The sequence below is a fragment of the Globicephala melas genome, chromosome 9, assembly GCF_963455315.2.
Source record: "Globicephala melas chromosome 9, mGloMel1.2, whole genome shotgun sequence".
In the NCBI taxonomy this organism is placed as follows: domain Eukaryota; kingdom Metazoa; phylum Chordata; class Mammalia; order Artiodactyla; family Delphinidae; genus Globicephala; species Globicephala melas.
The window spans coordinates 6660971-6687481 of record NC_083322.1 but is presented as its reverse complement, the minus strand read 5'-3'; the positions used below and the strand labels follow the sequence as shown (position 1 = coordinate 6687481).

General features: G+C 47.4%; 5 non-coding genes across 5 annotated transcripts; 3 read left to right on the top strand and 2 right to left on the bottom strand.

The window, feature by feature from the left end:
- Positions 1 to 2933: 2933 nt before the first annotated feature.
- Positions 2934 to 3005, top strand: TRNAC-GCA (transfer RNA cysteine (anticodon GCA)). Its single transcript has one exon. It is a non-coding gene; the product is annotated as a tRNA-Cys (tRNA).
- A 4502-nt stretch (positions 3006 to 7507) lies between these two features.
- On the top strand, positions 7508 to 7579 carry TRNAC-GCA (transfer RNA cysteine (anticodon GCA)). Its single transcript has one exon. It is a non-coding gene; the product is annotated as a tRNA-Cys (tRNA).
- An 8237-nt stretch (positions 7580 to 15816) lies between these two features.
- Positions 15817 to 15888, bottom strand: TRNAC-GCA (transfer RNA cysteine (anticodon GCA)). The gene has a single exon. It is a non-coding gene; the product is annotated as a tRNA-Cys (tRNA).
- Positions 15889 to 19141: 3253 nt separating this feature from the next.
- Positions 19142 to 19213, bottom strand: TRNAC-GCA (transfer RNA cysteine (anticodon GCA)). The gene has a single exon. It is a non-coding gene; the product is annotated as a tRNA-Cys (tRNA).
- A 6519-nt stretch (positions 19214 to 25732) lies between these two features.
- On the top strand, positions 25733 to 25804 carry TRNAC-GCA (transfer RNA cysteine (anticodon GCA)). The gene has a single exon. It is a non-coding gene; the product is annotated as a tRNA-Cys (tRNA).
- The last annotated feature ends 707 nt before the right edge of the window (positions 25805 to 26511 follow it).

Sequence of the window (26511 nt, the reverse complement as noted above, 5' to 3'; positions counted from 1 at the left end):
AATTTAACTTAGGCTAGAGACTTGAGCATACTTTTGGCTGTGGAGGGAACAGGACGGAGAAAATTGAATCAATTCAGTCCTGAGGACAAGAGTACAGATGGAGCCATTTATTTTGGAAGGGGGAGGGGAGGGGAATGTTCTTCTCTGAGATGGAAGGGAGAGGACTAAGGACAGCTGAGGAGAGATGTCTCTGAGATACGAAGGGAAATCAAGGAGTTGAGGTTTAGCTGAATCTGTTCTGTCTGTTAAGCAGAGGTAACCTCTTGTGCTGGAGCGAGAGCACAGCCGCGGGGGTGGGGGGGGGAAGAAAGCATGTCATTGGTGAGCCTGCAGTGCAAACAAAAGCAGTCGGAGGGTCTGCGGTGGGGAGGGGTGAGCTGATTCTGCACCTCTCTGAGGGCCAACTTTCATGGGCACTGAGAGCATCGCTTTACCCAGATACATCTGTCCCCACCCAGGTCAGCACAGGGCAAGTGCCAATGATTTTATTCTCTAGCTCTCTGTTTTTTATTCTATGCAAATTCCAACCTAAGGAGCTTAGGTTACTGTCAACAGCAGACAAGGTTACTGGTTCCCTCGTGTACATCCCAGTCCCAGTTTCTGTCAGCCACACGCTAACCATCTTTTGGGTGATCCCCTCGGCAGAGGGGTCGATTAGCTCAATGGACACTTGTGGATTTTTCGCCAGTTGCATTCCAGGGTTCAGGGATCTCATCTCTAACCTCTGAGGGTCTTTTCCTATAGTCTACAAAAGAAGACAAAGGAGAGAAAAAGAAACTAGGGCTTGCAGGACAAAAGAGATAGAAAATTTAAACCAAAATATTGTCAGTATTAACATTAAAAATAAATGTATGAAATACCACAGTAAAAAGACAAAGAATGCCACTGAATTAAAGAAACAACTATATGTTATTCCCAGGAGGTAAATAAAAAACATAAGGATATAGACATATGGATAAACCTACGGATGGGCGGTTGCCAAAGGTGGGGGTAGGTGAGGGGTGGGAGAAATGGGTGAAAGGGATCAAAAGGTTAAAAAATTTTTTAATGAAAAAAAAATCCATTTTTGGGACTTCCCTGATGGTCCAGTGGCTAAGACTCCACGCTCCCAATGCAGGGAGCCTGGGTCCAATCCCTGGTCAGGGAACTAGATCCCACATGCCACAACTAAGAGTTCACATGCTGCAACTAAATATCCCACATGCCACAACGAAGATCCTGCACACAGCAACGAAGATCCCACACACAGCAACTAAAGACCTGGTGCAGCCACATAAATAAATATATATATATATATATATATTTTAAATTCATTTTTAAAAAGAGAGAGTGGAAAGAACTAGCTTCCTGCAACAGAAGCCAAGAGTACACTAGCTATTCCAGTATCAACAGAGATGGTTGCATTAATACTACTCTGGTGATTGCAATCAGATTCCAAGTAAGGATACATCTGGCTTTCAAACAAGAAAGGATCTCATGCCAGAGCTCAGTAAAGCAGTGAAAGCCAGGGATCTGACTGGATTGGGAAGGTGAGAATTATCCGGAACTGTAGTAATAATGGCTAGTCATATTCGAGTGCTTACTACACATCAGAGACTGTCCCAAGGATATTATCTTATTTAATCCTCATATCAATTGATATTTCCCCCAATTTACAGATAAGAAACTGAGGCTCAGAGAGTTTTTCGAATTTCCTTTAAATCACACACTCTGGCTTCTCTGCCTGAGGCTAAGGGGTCATGGGGTGTTGGGATTTCTCTTTGCTGAATATCAGTAAAATTCAATGTAGAGTTTCTAATACATATAGAATAATATATATTAATAATAATATTATATTATTGTTATTATATTATATATAATATTATATATGCAGGGGATCTTGGGCAAGAAGTTTAGCTTCTCTGGGCCTCAGTCCCCTCATCTGTGAAATGGAGATAATGAGATCCTGGTCCCCAGGGTTTGATGTATAATAAGCTGATATATGTGGAGGCTTCTCGGCTGCATGCTGTTGACAAGAGAAATCCAGAGGACTTTAGCATCATGGTAGGAATCAGTGTTTCCCCAGCTTCTTGGCCAGGAGAGGAGGGGAAGTGGCTGCTGGGCGGCTAAGGCCCCAAGGGGGAAGCTGGGGGGTAAGAGGGAGAGATTCCAGTAGGCGGCAGAGAGAGCTTGCAGGAGAGAAAGCTTACCAGCTCCCGTGACAACAGCAGAAGCAGGGCCTTGGCGTGGCTGTAGAGATGGAAGGTGCCAATCAAAGTAAGCTCATCGTCTAGGTGGGATAGGGCTTTGTCCACAGATCAGAGAGCCTCTGGGTAGAATGTGGTTCTTCTCCAGCAGCATTTTTTGGTCCCTGAATTATGTTAGCTTAGGTCCATTAATGATTTGGGGGATTCCTAAGTCTACTCACCACCTAATTCTGACTGTTTCTAGGAGTGGGTCATTCTCCATGATTCTCCATCTATATTAACTGAAGACGTGGCGGTTGGGAGGGTCATTTGTGTCCTGGACTATAGTTTAGTAGAAAGCACTCTGAAATGAATGTTAGCCTAGGAGGGTCAGGCCTTCATTAGGTGGGTTTGGACAGACACCTCAATCACCCCGAGTTTCTGTTTTTTAGGTGCCCACCATGATGGGCACAGGCATCCGACTCTGAAGGCCATTCTGTAAGCCAATATCAATGCTTCTCCAGGCTGCTGCCCACACCCTGGGGCTGTGGGCTGGGGCGGGAGTGGGTGGGAGGGGGGACATAGGCTGTTGGGCTTTTGAGGAGAGAGCCTGTTGCTTTTCCTGTGGCAGGTTGATGAGTTTTCACTGCAGTAGGCCTGGCAGTTCCCAAGAGAGGGCCGTCCTGAAGTGGTAACTCATAGGTTTACGGGGAGTCTGGGTGTGACTAGACAGATGAAAAATATTAATTAAGTCACATCATAGCAGAAGGGGGTGTAGCTCAGGGGTAGAGCATTTGACTGCAGATCAAGAGGTCCCCAGTTCAAATCTGGGTGCCCCCTGCTTATTCTTAACTTTTACCTTTGGTGCTGCATTTCAACTTCTTCTTCCCCACTAGACATCAACATAAAGACTTTTTTCCTAGAACCAGCAAATGGTGAAGCTTTACTATGGTAGTTGGCAGTTCTTAACTCTAAATATAAATTAGAATCACGTGAAAAGTCTATAAACATGCCGTTTCCCAGGCCTCACCCCAGACCAATTAAATCAGTGTAGTTGAGGTGGAGCCCAGGTATCGTAAGCAACCCCCAGCACTCCTAGCCTGCAGCTAAGTTGAAACCAGCTTTAGCAGAGCTTCCAGAACCTTCTCAGACCCAGGTTCCCTCATGCCAGCTCTGTCTGCCCAGCATCTTATATTCGGGCTCCCCTCTTCTGCATCCTTATGTGGACATGATTTATAACTTGACCTTAATGGCATCTTCCAGGAAAATTTGCTGTTTCAGCATTTCATAGTTTCCTTAATTTTTCCCTTTCTCAGTCCAGTCATTCTCCATGGGACAGGGTGGAATTGGTCTTCTATTTGCAAGCCAAACCACCAGGATCTGTGCCTCTCAGGGAATGAGCCCTCACGGGGCTGAGAGAGTTCGTGGAGGATGAAATAGCCACATGCGAAAGTGTCAGTTTAGGTTGTGTAATTATTAAAGACAATTTTACGTCTCATTCAAGCTTTAAAAGTAAACTTCTGCAGAAGGGACCAGTGAATTATATCAGCTATCTCAGAACTAAAGAACGCCATGGCTTTCTATGGTTTGGAGAACAAACAGCTGAGCATTTTGGTAGATGATCTAAGAATTCATCGTGGGTTCAGAGCTCTAGCATGTAATTCAGAAGTACACTTCGTGAATTTTATTATCCCCGGCACCAACCATCTTCTAAGACCTTTCTCACAACTACCTAAAATATATTTCATGATGTTCCAGGTTTATATAAACACAGAAGTCTATACTTCAGATGGCCTAAGAACAGCTTCTCTGTAATAAAACTATTTGACAGCAAGAAAGTCTTAATGTCTTTCCATTGAATGGCAGGAAAACACAATACAGACAAAAAGCAATTTAAGACAGAACACGGTCAAGTCCAGTCTTCCTTGAGACTTTGTCTAACTTGATAAGCTGAGGAATAGCTCTTTGTCTAACTCCCCATGTTATAAATATTCTGTCTCCTCTGAGTTCTCTTATCAGCACAGGACATAAGTGCCTGTAAAAACAAAACTCCTTTTAGCTTCAGGGCTACACTTCAGTTTCCCTTTCATTGAAGCTCATTCATTTTGTTAACAAGAGACTTGAATTTTCTGTTTTTTTTGCGGTACGCGGGCCTCTCACTGTTGTGGCCTCTCCCTCTGCGGAGCACAGGCTCCGGATGTGCAGGCTCAGTGGCCATGGCTCACGGGCCCAGCCGCTCCGCGGCATGTGGGATCTTCCCGGACCGGGGCACGAACCTGTGTCCCCTGCATCGGCAGGCGGACTCTCAACCACTGCGCCACCAGGGAACCCCCTCAAATGTTTTAAAAAAGGAAATATTCCCTTTCAAGATCTTTGATCTGAAAAGTCCTTTCCGATGCCTCTTCTAGTTTTTACTTCTTCCTGTCGTTGCTGTTACTGTGCATTGTTCTCCTTTTGACCTCAATCTCTTCCATCTTTTTGTGTTTCCGTGATTGCAGAGCTACCTTCTGGCTCACCTGTCCGCCCACCCATCATGGACCCCACTATTGGCCTCGCAGTCACGATTCCTCGGCCCTTTGTGGTCTTTGCCTGCGGTCTGTCTACCTTCCTCACAAACTCTTCTACTTCTGTGGAAACTCTCACCCATCGCTGTGGCTCTTCCAGCGCTGCCTCTACATGCGCCCCGTGTGTGTCTAATTCTCCCAACCCCTTCTCTAGATAGTTCTAGATAGTCTATGTCTAGACAGTATCTAGACAGTTCTAGATGGCTCTTGGCATGTTCTACGCTGCCGAGTTGGGACGCCAGGCGCCAGTCTTCACTGCACTCCTAGCTCCTAGGAGGCAAGTTGTCCTTTATAGAGTTTGCCGTTACAAAAGACGGGCGCTGGTCTCCTCTCCTCCCTTGCAGAAGGCAGCATTCCAGCCTCTGGAGCTGGGGCAGGGGGAGCAGCAAATCTGCTTGATAGCGAGCTATCCTCTCACTTCCCTGGCCTCTGTGTCTTCGTCACCGCCTCTGGTTTTGTGAGCGCCACCCCTGGTGTGGCCATGTCTGGGGTCCCCACTTGCAGCCCTCGATACTCACGTGCCTTTCAGCCGGAACCTAAGTCAACTACTGCCGCCTCGACCCTTTAGTCTCCCCACAAAGAGCCCGCTGGGCTGAGTGGTTTATGCAGTTTTCCTTGCCGGAAGGTTAGGGCAGTTTCATAAGGGAATTATAATGCAGGAGGTGAAAAGGCGGGTGGGTCCAAAGGCTGGGCCAGGGTGGCCATCGGCGCTCCAGTCGATACCTTGTGGTATTCCCTCCAACGAGAGCTGCAGGCCGGCTGGCTGCTTGCATCGGTGGACTCAGTAAGTGAAGCCGTCTGCCAAGGACAGGCACTGGTGCTTTTAGGGCAGGTACAGTCCAAGCCCAGATGGAGGGGACGGGCACCCCCTGGCGCTCGCAGTCAGTATCCATTTCAGGCACAGCGGCCTTAGCTTCCTTCTCCGCCTGGGAAGAAGCTGCCTTCGCCTCTTTCTTGCCTTCAGGAGGCTCCCCAATAGCCCCCCTCCTCCCCAGTGCAGCCATCTCCCTCTGACCAGGAGGCCTTGTCAGCCGTGTATATGATTTCATCGCTGAGCTGGGGCCTGTCCCTTCCTTGAATACCTTGCTCCAGGTATGAATATAAAAACCTTTCTCTGCCTTTAAAAGCGCTGCCTCCTCCTATTGACCTATGGCGAGACTCAGCTGAGCTGGGACGTGAGCGATCCTCTCATTATTCTCAGACGTCCAAGTCTGCTCCTTGGGTGTCCCTCAGTCTACCTGGGCGCCGGTTCCTTTAAGTCTGACAGGCCTCTGGGGAGGCTGCAGGAGGGCAGGGCGGAGGGGGCAGGTGTGGCCGAGGGGTCTGGGACCTGCTGGGTGTAGGTCTCAGGCAGGGGATTGACCTGGCCCACTGCAGGGGTGCCCTTTGCCCTCAGTCCGACATCACAGGACATCCTGCCTTTCTAGCTGGGTGGATGCTGGAAAACCGGTGTGTGAAACAAGAGTGACGGCAGCGCAGAAAGAGAAAGGCCTGAAATGAATATGGCAGAGGTGACGGACTAGGGAGAGACCAGGAAGGGCTTGGATTGGGAAGTGACTGGGGTCTGAGGGAGAGGGAGGGCAGGGGTGGCCGCCACTGGAAGGCGGCAAAGACTTCCTGGACAACATCTGCAGTGCTTTCTCTCATTTATTTTTTTCCCACTCAGGACCTGGAAGGCTGCAACCGTGTAGACATTTGGGTTATTATTGGACATGCAAACATTGGAAAATAAAAGAACCCCCTCCCTACTCTCTGGGGTTGCCATTATTAACTATCTGGTCTATTTCCTTCCATAGGTGTATATGTATATGTATGGACATGTAGACACCTATGTTTATACGTAAGTTTCTTTGTATGTGTGTATAATCTTTTTATTACATAATAATACACATACACAGTATCTTTTCAAAAGCCCAAAAGAGCTCATATCATACATGTATATGTCATACAATTTGCTTTTTTCACTTAATGGTATTGTTTAAGCATCTTTCTGTGACAGAACTCCGGACCGATTTTATCTTTTACTGTTGCATCATATTCCTATGACTGTACCACAGTGTGTGTAACCAGTTCCCTGTGATGGATATTTAGGTGGTTTCCAGTTTCTCGCTAATCCAGAAAAAGGCTGCAGGGAGGCTCCACCCTCACTGTGCCTTCATGAATATTTCTGAAGGATACCTAGAAGTTCCTAGAAGTGGAACTCCCTAGAGTATCATTTTTCCTACGTAACTTTGTTTTTGTTTTTACAAATGCAACATGCTCAATATAGAAAAGTTGAAAAGGGAAATAAAAACACATAAAACACATAAAAACACATAAAACACATAAAAACACATGAAAAGCTGAAATCATCTATAACTCCTGACAGACTGTTCTGTAACTGCCTTTTCACTTGACGAACATTATTCTATGTCATTAAATAACCCTTGGACATGGGCTCTGAACCTTCTTTCAGGCAGGAGAAGGCACCGTCGCCTAGTCACAGTTATGTCACCATCCCAGTGCGCCTGACACACAGTAGATGCTCAATGACTCATTACCAAAGAGGATTATCTGGATGATTTGAAAGGTCTCCCCACCTTTAAAGGTCAACCAGGCTACCAGGGGGTCCTCAGCCAGATGCACATAGAAGTGATGAGGGAAGAAGGGCTGGTCCCTGGAAGGTGGGAGGCCAGGGTTCAAAGAAGCAGAGCTGACCAGGACATCCCAACCAGCAAGACTGAGTCTGGGTGTGTCAACACAGGTAAAAGGCATTAATTACACCACTCTGTCAGGCCTGGGGGTGTAGCTCAGGGGTAGAGCATTTGACTGCAGATCAAGAGGTCCCCGGTTCAAATCCGGGCGCCCCCTGCTTTGTCTCACTTTTTTTTTTTTTTTTTTTTTTGTGGTACACGGGCCTCTCACTGTTGTGGCCTCTCCTGTTGCGGAGCACAGGCTCTGGACGCGCAGGCTCAGCAACCATGGCTCACGGGCCCAGCCGCTCCGCGGCATGTGGGACCTTCCCGGACCGGGGCACGAACCCGTGTCTCCTGCATCGGCAGGCAGACTCAACCACTGCACCACCAGGGAAGCCCTTGTCTCACTTTTAATCCCAGAGTGGGTCTGGCATTACCTGTTTCCCCCTCCCTAGGCCAGGGCACCTGGAGAAGAAAGAGAAAGACTAAAACTCTTTGACTCACAACTCCTCAGAAAGTGCAGACCCAATCTGAAATTCAAAGATACACCTTCAGGTGACTTACAGGAAAATTAAAGTTTACAAGGCACAGACCCCTGCCTCCTCCAACCCTTCTGGGTTTTCCTCAGCTCCAGCCAGAGATTTCAGCTTTCACAGATCCACACCTTCTCCACGGAGGGGGCTGGTGTGTCTTCATTGCACCCCCACGGGTTATAACCTGAAGTACATGAACCTAGAGGAGCCCTTGTACTCCTGCAGTGGGGTAGCTGCTTAGCTTCCTGAGCCCCTCATGCTAGGCTGCAGGTCAGAGGTCCTGGACTTAGGCTCCATGTCCCCAGGTCCTAACGCTCCCACTGGGTCTACTCCAGACTCACAGACCCAGACCAGGGTCTGGGGAAGAACAGGACCAGGGTCTGGGGAAGAACTAATGCCAAGGAGCGAGGGGTGGGGGAAGGGCCGGCCTGACCCTCTCTGCCTCTTGGTTCTTTCTCCTCCATGCAGAATCATTGGCTCCGGCCAGGGAAAGGAAGCTGGAATTATATTCCCAAATCAGTGAAAATGTAAAAATAAGAAACAGGTAAGAAGCATCTGTCCTTAAAAGCTCATCTCATTCCTGCCTAATGAAGACCTCTGACCTCTGTAATTATATTCAGAACTCCTTCAGACTCTGTGCAGCACCTCTGTCTAATGAGTCCACGAGACCTGCTCTACCGCACACAGAAGGCATCCCTGCTCGCCACCCGCTTCTGCACAAGCCTCTGCCCACGCCCAGCCATTCAGGGCCAAGGACATCAGTGTAAAAGCCATGGATGTACCGGTGGAGGGTCTCTGAACTAAACTAAGGCCACAGTCCCCCAACTGGGCTGCCCACCACACACAGGCAGGTGAGGTGGTGAGAGCAGGAAGGGCTTTCATGGAAAGGAAGTTCAAGGCTCCAGGTTGGACCTCCTGAATTAGAAGGGTTGGGAGTGAGACCAAAGGACTCTATTTTTAACAAACTCCTGAGAAGATCCCAAAGGAAAGTGAAAATTAGGAACCACCAATTTAGTTTTGGGCCCCATATTATAGGGTTGAAAATTATGGCCTTTTTAATTAAGAGACACGTCCAAGCACACACACCTGATTAATAATAGGGTTGAGGCCAGATCCACAGGGCTAGTCTCAGGTTCTTCCTGTTCCCCCAGCCCTGGGGCAAGGCACGACCTGGCTGACTTCATCTGCTTCCCACTCCCATGGCCAAGCCCTGACTGGGTGGAGGGAGATAGGCCTTCCCAAGAGACGACCTGAAAGGTTTCTACCCGGTGTCTGGTACTAAATGAGATAAGCTTGCAGGGGCCTGAAAATCTGAACCACACACCTGTTCACCTGCAGTCAGAGGCTCCTCCCCTGCTCCAGGAGCCCACTTCAAACCCTTTCCTAAGTGACACCATCTCATGGTTGTGGCCTCTCCAGGGAGGGGTCCTCCAGCACCCCAGTCATTTCCATTTCTCCCTGGTTGGCCCCATGGCCTGGCTGACCCACCCTCTCCTGACCATAAGCTCCTTTTCCTACTGGGCCCTCATTTGAGTGCCCAGAAGCTTCTTCTGCTAAAACAGAAGAAGGACGTTCCAGTGCTGGGCTGACAAGGAATAATTCAAAAGTCCACCTGAAGCCATGGGAAAGGGACTGACCAGCACAGTGGGGTTGGGTGACGGACCAAACCATCTGGGTTTGTGACAAAGGAAGGGCTGTGACCAAGGGGTCCTGAGCCCACCTCTTCTCTCTTCTGTCCTCCTAGAGATTTCAGTGTGGGGGGGACAGCAGCTGTTTCAGGGGATAAAAGGAGGCTCATTAGGGGGCACCGGGATTTGAACCAGGGACCTCCTGATCTGCAGAGCTGTAGCCCCTCCCTGGGGGGCGTGTGGTCTAGTACTGTTCACCAGTGCACGCCACCCGCCCCCCCAGCAAGAGCACACTGGCATTCCTAGTCACCCCTAGTCTGCCCCTGGGCACCTGGCAGACAGGTCTCACCGCAAACTCACCCTTTTCTGGCTATGACCTCATGCTCCCCTGTGCCTTGTGGGAACCCAGAAGCCTCCTCTGAGGTTTCCCTTCCTCAGCGCCCACCTGGGGCCACCTCACCGTCCCCTCTAGAAACACGGCAGGGACTTTGGCTCCCTCTACCAGCTCATCCTCTGTGGTCTTTTCCCCTCAAGCCCATGACCTTGGCAGAGTCTCCAGAGACTTGGTGGACATCAGGGCAGGTATATGGCCACAAAGACTGCAGCCTCCACGCGAGGCCCAAATGCAGCCCCGGTTCCCGCAGGAGGCCCCAGACCAGCAGGTGGGCACAGCTGCAGCGGTGCCAAGCCTGGCCCTTTGGGACCCTCCTTGCCAAGCCTTGCCCCACAACAGGACAGACCACCCCCCACGGAAGGATGGGCTCCTTTCCTCCAGCAGATACGTGGCGGTGATGTCACTACCTGACCCTTCTTAACAGCTAAAACATCGGATGGCTGCCACCCAGGGGGCCATGGAGGACCCTGGAAAAGTCCTGTTAGGAAAGGGACTCCATTATTCTTATAACACGGATAAGTTCTGTATGGTGAAAAGAAGAAGAAGGAGGAAGAAGGAGAGGAGGAGGGGGGAGGGAAGAAAGGAAACATTTGCTTCTTTTAAGAATACCTTGCATCAGTGCCTTGCCTGTTGTTGAGTACATTACAGATTTTCAACAAACATTTGTTGACTAAAAAACATATAGAAAAATTTAAAAACACAATTAAGCATCAGTAAGAAAATAAAAATTAATCTCACAAGTAAACTAACTGCTGGTAACAGTCTGGTTTCTCTTCTTCCAAACTTAATAATATATAGCCCAAGGCTGGGGGATCCAACTTTTGCTGCTATGGTGGTTGAGTCAATTTCCAGCTACTTTCAGCTGTCATCCTATTCAGGCTGCATTTCTCCCTTAACAATGTTCTCCGTCCTGTTCTGTAAAGATAAGAACTGGGGATGTAACAGCACGCATATGCCTGCATTGGTCTTTCTTTCATGCCAAAATTACTGTAATTCTTAAAAAGTTGGTGGGTAGTTTCCAAACAGGGCTGGTGAGAACGTAATTGATGTATCTTTGCTGGAAGGCTATTGGGTAATCAAAAGACAAATTCATGCCTTTGTTTTATTCATATGGGTGTGCAAAGTTGCATGTACATGGTTGGACATCGCAGTGTTGTTTGTGAAAATGGAAAAATGAGCTGCAGAGATGTGCATTCTGGGTAGGTCCTAAGAACTCCACAGGGACCCTTTGGATCAAGGCTGTGGACCTACAGGCTGTCAAGGCAGTCACTTCCCGCCAGCGTGTGGTGTGGTGATCAAGGGCACACTTTAGCCCCTTCCACTAAGAACCTCCATCCTTAATTCAAATTAGAGGACGTATCTCAATGACAGCATCTCTCACCAACATTCCCAGTCTACAAAGACACGTGATGCAAATGGTTTTCAAAGATGCGAAAACTCTAGTAAATAATGCCTTTTTAAGGTTGTATGGTTGGGGCTGTCTTCTAACCCTTGTGTTGGTTGAAGCTTTGTGGTGAGAGTGGGGGCATGTCACGCCTCATCAGTACATGCCACCTTTCCAATCCCTTCAAGTCTTTAGATATAGTCTTCAAGAATTTTCTGGCATCTCCATTTCATCTATCCTTGAACAACTTTGATTCCTGGTTTTGATGAACGAGTTGAGCAAACAATCAAAATTATGACAACGCTTCAAAGTAGGACACTGGATCCAGAGTTCGGCAGAGTTTAACACTAGATTTTTCCTTCTCGTCCAAAAGCCGTCAAGAATTCATTTCCACACACATTCCCTAGACTTTTGTTGTTATAAATCAGCCGAGTCTTGTGATTATTTTTGCGTTTAAGCCTTCACCTGCAAGGGGGACTTTTTAATTGGCTCTCCAGGGTATGGTGGGATTTTCTCAAGTTATAGCTCAAAAGAAAAAGAGGAGGCGGGGCGGGGGGCGAGGTGAGAGAGGAGGTAAAGCAGGAACCGTATCCACAGGAGAGAAGGAGGGGCTTCTTCAGCTGACAAAGGAGGTTCCGAAGTTGTTGTGGTGAGGTGTTTTCGGGGTTCTACAAATCTTCTCGTGAAGCCTCATGACAACTCTGGGATCTCTTTCCACATAAGAGCCCTAAGCTTTCACACCGGGGAGGCTGTGAATTAAACTGACGTTGTCATTCAGCAGTCTTGCAGCATCAAACACTGCCTTTGGTTTTCTGCTAAATCATATGGCTGCTAGAGAGAAGAGATTTTGATTCTTCTCATTGGGATTTTCATTGTTTTTCTAGACTCCTTTCGTGCCTTTAGCGTCAGTCAGCTTCCAGTTCAATGATAAGAAGCACAAAGGTATCCGGAAGCCTTACCCCATAGGCACTGCATTCCTGATGGCCACTAGCGATAATTTACTTTCCCATCGTGCCAGGGTGGAATATAAGTTATGACAGATTCCCAGGCCTGAAGAACTAATTGGATTTCCCCTAACTGTAGTTTTAACTAGTCTGGGTAATTAATACCATTTTCATGAGGCTGTGTTGCCTGAAACCCACTCCTAACACCAATTTATGTACCAGGTAGGAAATTTGGGTGCAAAACCAGAAACTAATTTTGAAACAGATGAGGCAGCACTTGTCAGGTAGTTCATGACACCGAAGGGAAAGAGGTGTAGACACTCGATGGGCTCCAAGGGGAACCAAGATTGCACAGAGGCCCAGTCTGTGAAGAAGGGTAAGACCGGAGCCGATGCCATGTCACCCGACGGAAATCTCAACTCCTCCTGCTTCTGTGTTTCACTCAATGTCCAAAGTCTGCGGTGGCTATGCTGAGGGCACTTGCCCGAGTCCTCACTACCAGACAGTGGGAGACCAAGTGTCTAGTATTTTTGGCTTATGGAGTAAGAAATGAGGGTATGCCTTTCAGTAAAATTCATGTAATTGCATATTCCCCAAACATGTGATAGGGTTCAGATGCTGTGCGTCAATAAAAGGAAACGTTCCCCACAGCCCACGTGAGTGGGGATATGGATTATGGAAGTCACCTGGGGCTGCAGGAGCGCAGAGGAGCCTTCCTGTAGATCTGATCTGATCTGATCTTCCTGTAGATCAGCCTGTGAAAGGAAACTGGAATCGCAACACTCAGAGTCCGGATTTGAACCCGGGATGGCATGACCTGCTTTCCTGAGCAAGAAGAACGAATCTCATCTGATGAGCGCATTTTCATCTCCTGGACCAAGTCCTGAACTTCAACACTAAGACCTCTGCTTGCTTGTCGGGTGTGCCCTGGTGAATTGGGCCCTCCTGCTCCGTTTCCCGCAGCCCCCGGACCTGGCAGCTATCTATGCCTGTAGCCTTACAGAGGGAAACACTGGTAAATCAGCTCAAGGAGAAAGAAAAGACAATCAGTAGTGTTTGATTTGTAGTATTTGCCAAGTTGCAAATACTCCCACCATGGCCAATATCGAGCTGCCAATGGTTTAACGTTGCTCCCTGGCTGAGGCACCAGCTTTGGTATCTACAGCTGGAAGTGTCTTTAGCATCATCGTGAAGAGTGGTTCCCATAAACTTTGGCTGTCTCTCAGTCTTTGGAGTTTAGAAGGGATGAACAGGAGGCTGTGCCCGTCAGATATAGTGTATCAGGATCCCTAGGGAATCTGAATTTTTAACAAGTTCTCAAATAGTTTGAATGTATGGTCAGGTTTGATAAACACTGCGTGGTCTCATCTCTGTAGATCTGGCTGACTGATCTCACTGCTAACGAACCCTCTTGCGTCCGATAATTCGCCTCTCCTTCCCACAGGCTGCTCCCTTGGGTGCCCCACCACCTCTTTTCCCCACTATCTTGCAGCCGTCTCGGATTCCAGGCTGAAGGCACTGCTCGTAAAGCCATGGCTTGTAGTTGGTACTGAGGCTCCCTCCTTCCCACCCTGTATCTACTCTGTATCCGATCTATATCTACATCCACACTGTAATTCCTGAAGTCCCACCCTTTCTGAACCACAGACCTATTTTCAGCAAGGAGACTGCTGAAAGCTGTAGATTCCACTGACATTAACGTTTGGCAACCCTCAGGAGCAGCTTCCGTTTTCAGCTATTTCAGGTTGTGTGACCGGAGGTAAGAGATGATCCCAATACAGTCAGAGAAAGTCCCGGGTTTCAGTCCATACAGAGTGACACTTGAGCTTATGATTCACTTTCTTTTAAACTGCTAGGATGGGCTTCCCTGGTGGTGCAGTGGTTGAGAGTCCGCCTGCTGATGTAGAGGACACGGGTTCGTGCCACGGTCGGGGAAGATCTCACATGCCACGAGGTGGCTGGGCCCGTGAGCCATGGCCGCTGGGCCTGCGCGTCCGGAGCCTGTGCTCCGCAACGGGAGAGGCCACAACTGTGAGGCCGCGTACCCGCAAACAAACAAACAAAAACTAGTTACTAAACTGCTAGGATCGGCCATCCAGGCCTGAAGCCACTTCTAGTATTCCATGGGAACTCGACTTGATCCCTTGGAAACAGGAGGCAAATATTCACTCAGCTTTTTCTACTATATCATATGGGCTCCTAGATTTGCATCCCCTCAACTACCTAGATTTTCATTATCTTCAGGTCCAATAAGGCCAGGATCAAACCACATTCCCATCTTTTCTCTGAGGGTCTTTTTCCTATTACTCATTCCTGGTACCAATCAGGACACTTTGATTAAAGAAGAGGCCATCCCAGGCTAAGGGAAACACAGAAGGCAGTCTTGCCAGGATGGCAAGGAGCTCAGAGCACTGAAAGGAGGCCAGAAGATCTTCCCTTATAAGATGCTCCTAAAGTGGGCAGGATTTCAGCAGGTCCTGGTAAGGGAGCCATTGTTGCCACCACAATGGATACTGGCTGCAGCCAATGGCCTCACTGTCCTTGCCACACCTCTGCCACCTCCAGAATGAATTCCAAGTTCTCCTACTTCTAGGTGTGATTTATTCTACATTCATAGTCTTATTGATGGGCCTATAGTTGGCCAAGCTTAAGGCATTACCAACTGTGCTGGTTAATTTTATGTGTCAACTTGTTTAGGCTCTGGTACCCAGATATTCGGTCAAATCCTAATCTAGACGTTGCCATGAAGATATTTTTTTAGATGTGATTTACATTTACATCAGTAGACTCTGAGTAAAGCAGGTGACCGTCCATAATGTGGACGGGCCCCATGCAATCAGTTGAAAGCCTTAAGAGAAAAAGACTGAAGTCCCCTGAGAAATAGGGAATTCTGCCTCCAGACAGCCTTCGGACTCAAACTGCAATGTCAACTCTTCCCTGGGTCTCCAGCCTGCTGACCTGCAAGATTAAGACTTGCCAGAGCCCTCAATGTCATGTGAGCCGATTCCTTCAAATCAGTCTCTCTCAACAAACGTATGGACACCAAGGGGGGAAAGTGGCGGGGCGGGGGTGGTGGGGGGATGGGTTGGGAGATTGGGATTGACATATATACACTAATATGTATAAAAGAGATAACTAATAAGAACCTGCCATATAAAAAAATAAATAAAATTAAATTAAAAGAAAATCAATCCCTCTCTCTTTCTCCTGGCATTTTTGTCTACCTCAGCCACAGACAGGTTCCTGTCTTCCTCCAAGACTGAGACAATTGTGAATTCCCCAGAAAAGGAGTTAAAAGGATTCACATGCTGGGCAAAAAATGAAAAAAGAAAAGGGAATAAACGTTCACTACGAGACCTATGAGAACTGACTCCTCCTTGAAGAAATCGGGTTCATCTAGAGCTGCAGGTGTCAGGGGAGGGGTTCTGGTGAAGACTTGCACTGCTTCTTCCCTTTGCAGGCTGAATCAGTGTGGTGGAAAAAGCTGGAGGTAGAACCTTGTGTTCAGTGAGTAAAAGCAATTTTGGGCAGGGGGCACCTGGACTTGAACCAGGGACCTCTTGATCTGCAGTCAAATGCTCTTCCCCTGAGCTATACCTTCACCTACTCACCTATGTTTAATAAGCACCCTAAACCTGCAGAGCCACACCCTGGGTGTCACGTTTTGAGATGTGTACTTGCTACTGCTCTTCCATCCCACACCCCTGCAAAGGGATGCTCTTCTCACTGTGCCCACCCCCTTCCCCTGGCTGAAGGCACTGGCGTTGAACTCACTGAGGTTTGCAGCTGGAACATCCTTCCGACCCATCTAGAAGAACAGGACTCGAAGCATTGGCTACTCAACAGACTCTTTGAGGTTACAGTGGAAAAGGCAGGGCTGGGCAAAGGTAAGTGCTCTTGGGCCCCACCTGAGAATCCCTAAACCAGACTCTCTGGGAAGGGGACGAGGGGACAGTGAGTGCCTCTAACAAGCTCCTAATGATTCTGACTCACAGATAGCTTTGGAGCTATTGATTTAATCTTCATGGTACAGATCTGACAAAAATGACAGTAGTAATTAAAATCATGGCCAAACAAAACACAACAGATTAATGACCAAGTCACAGCTAGAATCCACAGTTATGCTTAAGGGCTTCTTTGCACTAAACATATTGGGCAGGAGAACCGCCTCCTTTATCTCTTCTCTTCTTCCTCTTCCCTCTCCATTTGCTGCATCCTTCCAGTGTCAGATGCAAAAAGCAACCTAAAGAGAGGATGCAATGCATGGAAAAGTGATGAAGTGGGAATGAGAGAGATTTATGGGCAGAAACTCAAAAAGGCGAGCCCAACATGCAAGCAGGTTGCAGGCCTCTGCTTGTATCACGTGAGCTAACATCCCATCAGTCAAAGCCAGTCACAGGACCAAGCCGTATATCAAAGGCAGGGAAATATGTCCCACTTCTAATGGGAGGATCTGAAAAGTCTTGTGGCAAAGGGCACAGATAGAATAAGTGAAGAACTGGGGCTAACTGTTTAATCTATCACCGTCTGCCCTCTCGGTCATAATTATTTACATCTCTCCCACGTGCAAAATATACTCAGCTTTATCCCAAGTCCCCAGAGCCTCAGGCAGTCAGAGTCCAGGATCTACATAAGATCCCTTGATCTGGAAACATATGAACTTAAAAGATAAGTTATCCACCCCTCACATATGCCAAATCCAGTGACAGTACAGGAACAGACTTACCTCAATAAACATCTACATTCAAAGACTGAACAAAATAGGAAGCACATGGGTATGCAAAAGAAACTTCCATGCTCCCTTCTACATTTGGGTACAGCCAGAGCCTCCTCCTAGATACCGATTTCAGTATCTGCCAGTCTTATTCACAATAATGTTGCTTAACAAGCCCCCCCCCCCACCACTAACACACAATGATAAGCATTTATTGTCACGCCCATGGGTTTGCAGGTTGAATTTGAATCGGCTGGTCTAGGCTGGGCTTGGCCGGGTGGGTGGCCTCAAGCTGTGGGTCTAGTTGGCCTTAGCTCCTCTCAGTGAATTGGGCTCAGGGCTGGGCCTTGTGTGTTCATGTTGGGGCCCAGGCTGAAGGAGAGAACCTTACTGGGCCAGCACATCTCAGGGTAAGAGTGGAAGTCCCAGAGGGTAAGCCCAAACTTGCAAGTAGATCTCAAGGCCCTGCTTGTATCATATCTACCAACATCCTGTTGGCCAAAACACATCACATGGCGTGCCAGTTATCAATTTATTGACTGGTAGCTCCAAATTCACCCTTCTGTACCTGCTGTGGGATAACGGACTGGATTCTTTAAGCATTTCTCCTTTAAGTGAGCGCAATGTTAACAGTTGTCAGTAGAGGGCGCAGGAGGGACACTGCAGGAGAAAGGGGTCTTCTCGCTCTGGCTCCTGTTGCAGGTTGGGCGGTGGTGCAGCTGTGTAAGGACACCTGGTGTGCTCTGCCCCAGGCACACGCCCAGAGAATGAAGTCCCTCGGTGACCTCGCTGGGCTGGTGACCACCTCCATACCCGACCCCCAACCCCACTCCCAGGCCCCCAACCCCCTCTGTGTACCTGCCTGCCAGCCTCGGCTTGCCTCTGCCCAGAGGTCTGGCCCCTACGTCCTCCAGGCGCAGACACTGCACGCTCCAGGATCAGTGGTTGCTAGGGATTTGTTGCGGAGGGAGAGAGGCTGGCAGGCAGGTACACAGAGGGGGTTATTCCTCATAAGTATAGCAGGGGGAATTTTTAGGGCAGTGACACTATTCTGTGTGGTATTTCAATTGTGGGTACATGACGTTATGCATTTGCCAAAAACCCACAAAACTCTACAAAACTGTACAACACAAAGAATGAACCTTAATGTAAACCATGGACTTCGGTTAATAATAATGTATCAATATTCATTCACCATTTTTATCAAATGTCACACTATTGTAAAATGTTAATGATGGGGCCACCGGGAGGCGGCAGCTGAGGTGAGGGGTAGAGGGGAACTCTCTATACTTACTGCTCCATTTTTCTGTAAACCTAAAACTGCTCTAAAAAACAATGTCTGTTAATTTTTTTTAAAGTGATAGCAGGTAGGACTACCTGGATTATGAATTAGAGGCCCCGTGATCCATGTTTAAATGATCTACCTATGAGCTGTTATTATCTAAGAAGCATCTTCCACCCATAATGCTATCTGGATCTGCAACTCAGCCAGCCACCTGGGTATTCGTGGCCTTCCACGAAGCCGGGGGTCTGCCCCATGGCAGATGAACACCTTGCCCACCAGGTCTCCTTCCCACCGTCTCCCTCCTTGCCCACCTGGCAGCTTCTCAGGCCCCTGCAAAGGGCACTGGCTTTGATAATCATACACGTTTAGGCAAAATGCCCTTTAGAATCATCCAGTATCGTCTTCCCCCAAACGTGTCTGTCCGATCGGCTAGTGCTTGCAGGGTAGGAAGAGGTGGGAGGAAGAGCAGAGTATGTGTTGTTTTTAAAATAAAGGGTATCCAGATCCCTCCTTAGGGTCTCTGGGGCACAACTGCTAATTCAGTCGGCTCCCTGGACCTTCCTGCCTATCAACTCACTTGAAAAGAGAAATAGTAAATGGGAGAACTGACCTAGCACATACGTTTCTCCTCGGATCAAGACAAAACTTCTAATTCTGGATGAGGAAAACTTCCAACCATTTCCTGAGTCAGAAGATGACCTTTCCTGCCTTTTCTCCCCTCTCCTGTCCTGTCTGCTAAGCCCCTCTAGAGGAAAGTAGCCAAATTTAGAGAGCTATGTAACAAGGGGCGGGTGTCGGTACCGAGGAGGTCTACAGTGACCACCTGTGTGGATGCAGGATGGAAAGAAAACTGACAGGGGGCACCCGGATTTGAACCGGGGACCTCTTGATCTGCAGTCAAATGCTCTACCCCTGAGCTATACCCCCACCACAGATTCCAGGTTCTTAACTTGCATCATGTCAGTATGTCTCAATATCCAGGTATGCTGTACACTGCAATTATCGGCCGTTCTCGGCGAGCTGGTGAGAACCTGCAGAACTGCATCCCTCAGCGACGCCCTCTGGTCTCCAACCTCCCCTTCATTTCCCACAAAAGTGCTTCCTTCTTGTTGGACGATTCCTCTACAGACTGAATGTCAGCTGTTTGTTTGTTTCCTTTTTTCTTCTGTGTGAAACTAATTATCCCTCATCCATCTGCTTTTTGTCCTGTGGATTTATACATTTTTATTGCTTTATTATAATTAGGAAAATGTTATTTCTAAAACCTGTATAAGTGAAAATATAGACATAAATAAAGTAAAATTAAATAGCTCTGACAGATATGTATTGGGTTGGCCAAAACGTTTGTTCAGGTTTCTCCATAAGATGTTACAAACTAATGTTTTGGACAACCCAATATTTTAGCAGGGAAAAAACACATTTTTTCCCCCAAGGAAGTAAAAAACTCAAACCATATCTCCAATCTCTGCAGCCTCAAATGTACTGTTTGCACTGTTAAATGTAGGTATTTTTTAAAAAAATTTATATTGGAGTAGACTTGATTTACAATGTGTTGGTTTCAGGCGTACAGCTGTACAGGGTTTTAAAAAACATAAATATTCTGAATTAAACCCAGGATATTCATAGTTACTAAGGACTGTTCAAAATGTATATTTTCTCATTGTTTCTAAATTATGTACTTTCTTCCCTTACTATTTGTGTGTTACTTAAAAAATGTGTTGTAGCTAAGAATTATAATCCGAAGTACTAAGCACCGATAAACATATCCTTTTATACACATGAACAATGTATTTCAAAATTTTCTAAAAATTTGATGCTTTGGTGAGAAGTGCAATTGAATAATAAAGTTGTCTTTACTGACATTTTATAACATTATAAAATAAATATTTTTTAGATATGAAGAAAAATAACTTCCAATCTAGAATTCTGAACCCAGGTAAACTAACATTCAAGCAAGAGGACAAAATAAAGACATTTCAGATGTGCAGAACCAAGAGCATTTATTGGAGCAGAGCCTCACAGAAGGAGAAAGAAGGGAGGTGAACCCGGGGAGAAATAGGAGAATGCAAAGTTGAAGGATGACTCCCCTGTGGTACCTTCTCTCCTGAGCTAGGGTCTGCTACTTGATATCTTCATTTAGAGATCCTGTACGCTTCTCAAACCAAACATGGGCAAGAGGAAATTATTAGTTCTCACCCTTAACCTGCTCCCCACCCCTCAACTGTGTTGCCCAGCTAAGTAAAGGCACGATTCTCCCAGCGACTCTGCCAGCCACCTGCCAGCCACTGTCAATTCATCCCTTTTGCATCCAAAGCCCACGGCAAGTCATGCCGGCTCTTCGGTAGGATGTATCAGCATCTGAGCCCATCTGGCCGCACACCATCAGGACTTGCGGTCAAGGCCCTACTGTCTGTCCCCCACCAAAGCCACCGTCACACTCTCCTGACAGGTCTCCTTTCTCCCCGTCCATCTACTTCCACTGGGCACCAACGTGATCTTTTCAAACGTGAGTCAGATTCTGTGTCCCGCTTGGTTCGGCAGCTCCCTGCTCTGCTCGGAATGAAATCCCAAGTCCATCCTCCTTGGAACCCGCAGGAGCTGGCCCTGGCTGCTTCTCCCCCCAACCCCTTCCTTTCTTGTTCCCAGCGCTTGCCCCCAGCCACACTGGTCTTTGCTGTTCTGCCAAAGCATCAAACACGCTCCACCTTGGAGCCTGGCACCTTTCCCTGGACACAGGCCGGGGCCCCTTCCCATCACTCACTGCTCCTTCCAGAGTCTGCTCAGCAGCAAGGCCTCCTCTGGCCGCTTTGTTTAAATTGCACCCCATCATTTTTCAGCCCTTTGCTCTGTTTTTGTTTTTCTCACAGTCCCTATTATGACCTGCATTACAGCAATATAGATTTTTATTAATTATCTGTCACCCTCACCGCGATGGAAGCTCCGGGAAGGTGGACCCTTCATCTGTTTTCTTCTGTGTGTCTGGCGCTTACTGAGCTCTCAAAACTATTTGTTGTATAAATGGATGAATAAACGTTAAACAAAGAAACGGATCAACACGCAGACAAAGAAGTTCACCCTCACCTATAGGGCGGGCAGCATGCAATCCGCGGAGGGGCTGGACAGAGCACAAAGGTGGGGGGAAGGGTGAATCTGCTCTCTGCTTGAACTGGGACGTCACTTTCTCCTGCCTTCAGACCTCAGCGCTCCTGATTCTCCAGCCTCTGGACTCAGACCAGACCTTACACTATTGGCTATCTTGGTTCTCAGGCCTCCAAGCTTGGATGGAGCTTCACCACCTGCTTTCCTGGACCTCTAGCTTGCAGAAGACAGATGGTGAAACCTCTCAGACTCCATAATCACTGAGCCGATTCCTCACAATAAATCACTTTCTATTTCTATATATAACTATATGCATCCTAGTGGTTCTGTTTCTATGGACAACCCTGACCAATATGGTGATTCTATGTGCTAATTTGCTTGGGACAGTCCCAGCTGATGCGTGTGGTCCCAGCATCAATATGAATAGCATGCCTTTTCTCTCGCAAAGGTTTCCTGGTTGGATGATAACTAGATGGTTCTCCGACACGTGATGAAAGTGGAATTACAAACGAGCGGGGAAAGGGCCAAATTGTTCAACAAATGGTACTGGAATAACTGGTTTTCCATATTAAAAACAACAACAACAACAACTACTACTACTTAAAAACCCTCACCACGCAGAAAGGTAGATTCCAGAGAATTAAAGACCTAAATGTGAAAAAAAATCTTTAATTATTTGAATTAAAAATAGGAGACTTGGGCTTCCCTGGTGGCGCAGTGGTTGAGAGTCCGGTTCGTGCCCCGGTCCGGGAGGATCCCACATGGGCCCGTAAGCCATGGCCGCTGAGCCTGCGCGTCCAGAGCCTGTGCTCCGCGACGGGAGAGGCCACAGCAGTGAGAGGTCCGCGTACTGAAAAAAAAAAAAAAAAAAAAAAGGGAGACTTTCAGGAACAGTTCTTGGAACTTTCCGAGATGCTGTTCCCGGGTTATATTCCTCAAATTTGGCTCAAATAAAATTTTCCACTTCTTTCATAAAAAAAAAAAAGGAGACTATCTTTATACTCTCAGGGAAGGGAAGGATTTAACACAAAAGACACATACTATTTCTTAAAAAAAGATAGATTGATTTGTTTTCATCAAAAGAAAAAGTAACATATAATATTTTAAGATGAGTAACGGTTGTTTCCATGGAGAGAGGCATGATACCATTTGCAATCTTTCACCAAATTATCTTTATCTGGCTTAATGACAGCTAGCTTGAACCATAGGTCAGATTTCCAAATCTGGTGATTTCATTTCATATTCCTTATTTCTGTTAAGTCATGATAACTTAAAGGTCATAAGGTATAGTGGCAAGTGTTTGGTGATCCTGGCAGATAACTATGGTTACTCAAATTTCTCACTAAAGACTGCTCTCCACAATCGCTCAGATATGAGGTTGACAAGCACATGGTCCTTAAACCTGGGAGTTGAGTACACCAACGTGGGAGAGAGCAGTGAATGTATTTCTAGTTCACTCTGGCTTTGGGAGGTATTTCCTTAGATTCTTCTGTAGCATTTGGATGTGGTTTTCACATATGCCTAGTAACACACCATTAGTTCCTGTCTCTACCGTGAATGAACAAAATCATCATGGACAGGGAATCAGCTAAACACAACTATTGAATTATTGTTCCACAAACAGGTCTTCTTAACCAAACAACGAAAAAGCATGGTATTAAAGCCCTGGAGTGATAGATTCTGGGTAGTCAAAATATTTGTACACCTGAGATATTCCACTTGTGCCTCAAGGCCATAGAAATGGGTCTTCTCAGCCTTTTGAAGAAATGTTTTAATCTCCTCTCTCATTTCAAAAACTCACACAAGCACTCTTAGCAGCCAATATTTGTCAGTGTGGAAATGCAGAATCGTGTATTCACTCCCATTTCTCCCATTTCTGTGGCCAGGATGTTAAAATGATAGCTCCTGGGGGTAGCCGGCAATCCTGTGTTCCTTGTCCTGTAGCTGCATGACTCCAATCTCTGTCTCTGTCTTCACACGGCCCTCTTCCTGTTTGTGTGTCCGTCTCTTCTCCTTTTATAAGGACACGAGTCATTGGATTAGGACCCACCCTAATCCACTATAACCTCATTTTAACTAATTACTAATAATATCTGCAAAGGCCCTATTTCTAAATGGGTCACTTTCCCAAGTACCGGGGTTAGCACTTCAGCATACCTTTTGGGGGGCACAATTCAACCCATACAAAAGGCTTCCTGCTCCTTAGACACACAGAAGCAGCAGTGAGTTCCTGGAGTCTGAAAGTGGCGTCAAGGGTAAAAGGTACCCACTAGGGGTTGTTGACATGCGAGGGCTTGTAGCTCAGAGGCAAAACTTTCTGGCTACAGATCAAGAGGACACTGGTTCAAATTCACATCCACCTTATTTATTCCCTACTGTTCCTCACGAAGATGTCTGAGAAAGTGAACATGAGCTCAGAGGGAGAAAATAAAAACCTCAGGTAACACCGAGGCACTGCAGTTGTAAAATGTCAAGTTGTAAAATGCCTCTTGGAGAAACGTTCTTCTCATCAGAGACGATCAGAAAATGCTGCGTGGAATTTTATCAGTAAGAATGGAACTGCCCACTTTTCCCGGAGCTGATACCGTTCACCCAGTATCCCCGGAGCCCAGCACAGTTTCCAGCTCATGGTCAAGTGCTCAGAAACATGTGTTGCACATGTGTGCCCATTTCTTCTCCTCAAAGAGCACTGAAATCTCAGCTTCTGCTGAGGGTACCACAGGGCCCAGCACACAGTAGGACCCTAAGAGATGAAGGTTGAATAAAAGCTCCAAGAAACCTCCAAAGTCAAGGACGTGGCTGCATCTCTAGAGAACTCCAGGCTTCCACGTTCCAACCTGGATACTCTCCTTTGTGGGGCCGAAGATACCCTCTCGTCCTCTGTTTCCTCATCTGTGATACGGGAGGAATAACACAACCCCCTGGGGCTGGATTTTTCTGAGACAAACTGGGATCTTCAGCTCGAATTGTGCTGCTCTGGATGGAAGAGGTGGGTCTGCTCCTTGACTTGCTTGAACGAGTTTTCCCCATATTGGGGAGGGGGGCAGAAGCTTCTTAAGATTTAGCTTCCTAAATGGTAAACTGGGAAGAGGGCTAACCCAGGACAAAGAAGACCACCCTCGGGGCTCCCGGCAGGCACTGGGAGGAAAGGGAGAGGGTCTCAGGACACACGTCTTTGGTGGAGTAGAGGCACCAGTGCTCGGTAAACCCACAGAAGGAGCAATGGTGAACAGGCGCCCTGGGTGTGACTGCGAGTGTGAAAGGGCCTGGTCACAGATGTGTGGATCTAGAGCAGTGGTTCTCAAAGCATGGCCCCAGACCAGCAGCATCAGCATTACCTGAGAACTTGCTAATCAGAAACTTTCAGGGGGAGCCCAGTCATCTTTGTTTTAACAAGCCCTCCAGATGATTCTGATGCACCCTAAAATTAAGAACCACGGGTCTAGAACAGATTTCAGAGGATGAACAGTCTGATCGTGGTCCTTGGTTTTCATCCTGCCTCTTCCCACCAGCTCTGGCTGACCCTGCGGCCAGTGATACAATTCCTAACCCATCCCCTTCTTGGGTGTTTCAGTACCTAAGTCTTCCTGCAGGTGGCGCAGAAGAAGCCGATGTAGATCTGTGGCAGGTGTTCCTCAAAGTGGGGTCTCCCGACCCTCTATGAGGAGCTTGTTCCTAACCCCAGATCGCATCTGCATGTTTGACAAGCTCCCAAGATGATTCCTAAGCACAGGAAATCTGAGGACTGGCCCAAAGGGTGCAGTCCACGCACCAGATCAAATGCTAGTGTCCCCATTAGCTTTTCCCTGTTGTTCTTGAGCTGCATGGCACTCTGCTCCGCTAAGCCCACATTCTAGCCCCCTTGATGGTCCCGAGTAATTTCTTCAGAGGCTCCCATTATGTAGTCTTTACATTTTCTGATGAATGGAAGATAGGGACAAGAGGAAGATGAGAGAGTCATTGGTTTAATTACAGGGTCCTGAACCCAAAGTCAGGAGGATGGATTAAGGTCCTGAGCGTATCTGTAAGGATCTGTGTGTGCTTGGGGGGACCAGTAATCCTGAATCTCTGTTTTCAGATCCCACTGCGAAGGGCACAGACTAGCGACCCTGAAGTCTCTTCCTGCTATAAATATCTGTGTCAGTGCTTTTCCAGAAAGAGCAGGGAGGTGGCTACAGGGAGGGGGAAACTGTTTCTTATTTTGCATCAAGGAAATAAAATTAAAGTGAGGCCAGCTTGGCCGCTTTCAGCAGGCCCAGCGTGATGAGTATCTGTGGCAAAGATTTATAGGAATGTTGGGCATGGCTGCACAGGTATAAGGTAGTACTAAGGCCTGTACCTACGTCAGGGGGTGTAGCTCAGGGGTAGAGCATTTGACTGCAGATCAAGAGGTCCCTGGTTCAAATCCAGGTGCCCCCTGCTGTCCTTCACTTTTGCTAGTTGGAGCTGGTGTTGAAGGCTCTGCTCCTTTCCCTAATGCCGGGCCCCAGTACACCGAGCCTTCTCAAATCTGGGAAAAAGTCCAGGGTAACTTAAAACCCTGTCACTGAGCACTACAACCCCAGAGTGATAAGTTCCTCCAACCCTGACTTTTTAATTTCACTTACCACAGGTCTTGTTCTACATAGGCTTGTTTCTACATGTTTTCATTGCCCTAAATCAGTGCTTGCTGGTTAGTGTTTAACAACCAGCTCTTGGGGTTGTTGCTACAAAGCACTGATTTGTAGTGTTTTCCAATTTCATGGTGTAAATAATCTCACCGTATCCAATGTCAAGCCACAAACATAAGATCACTGATCATGGAGTTGGGAAGACATGCTAACAAGTGACTCTCTGGTGTAAGCCAGCTTGAACACACCACTGTCCCTAATCCATCTTCTCTACAGTGGCATGGGCTCTGTGACCCGCCCCCTCACTCTATCCTCACGATGCTTACAGACATCAGAGCAGTGGATGTTATGGAATCATCCACTTACTTAAGACATATTTGAGTCCTAATCAATGCCAGACACAGGAAAGACAGAGCTCAGCAAGAACTGTTTGTGGTGAGCAAAGGAGTCAAATTAAGAAATGGTCAGGGGCTTCCCTGGTGGCGCAGTGGTTAGGAATCCGCCTGCCAATGCAGG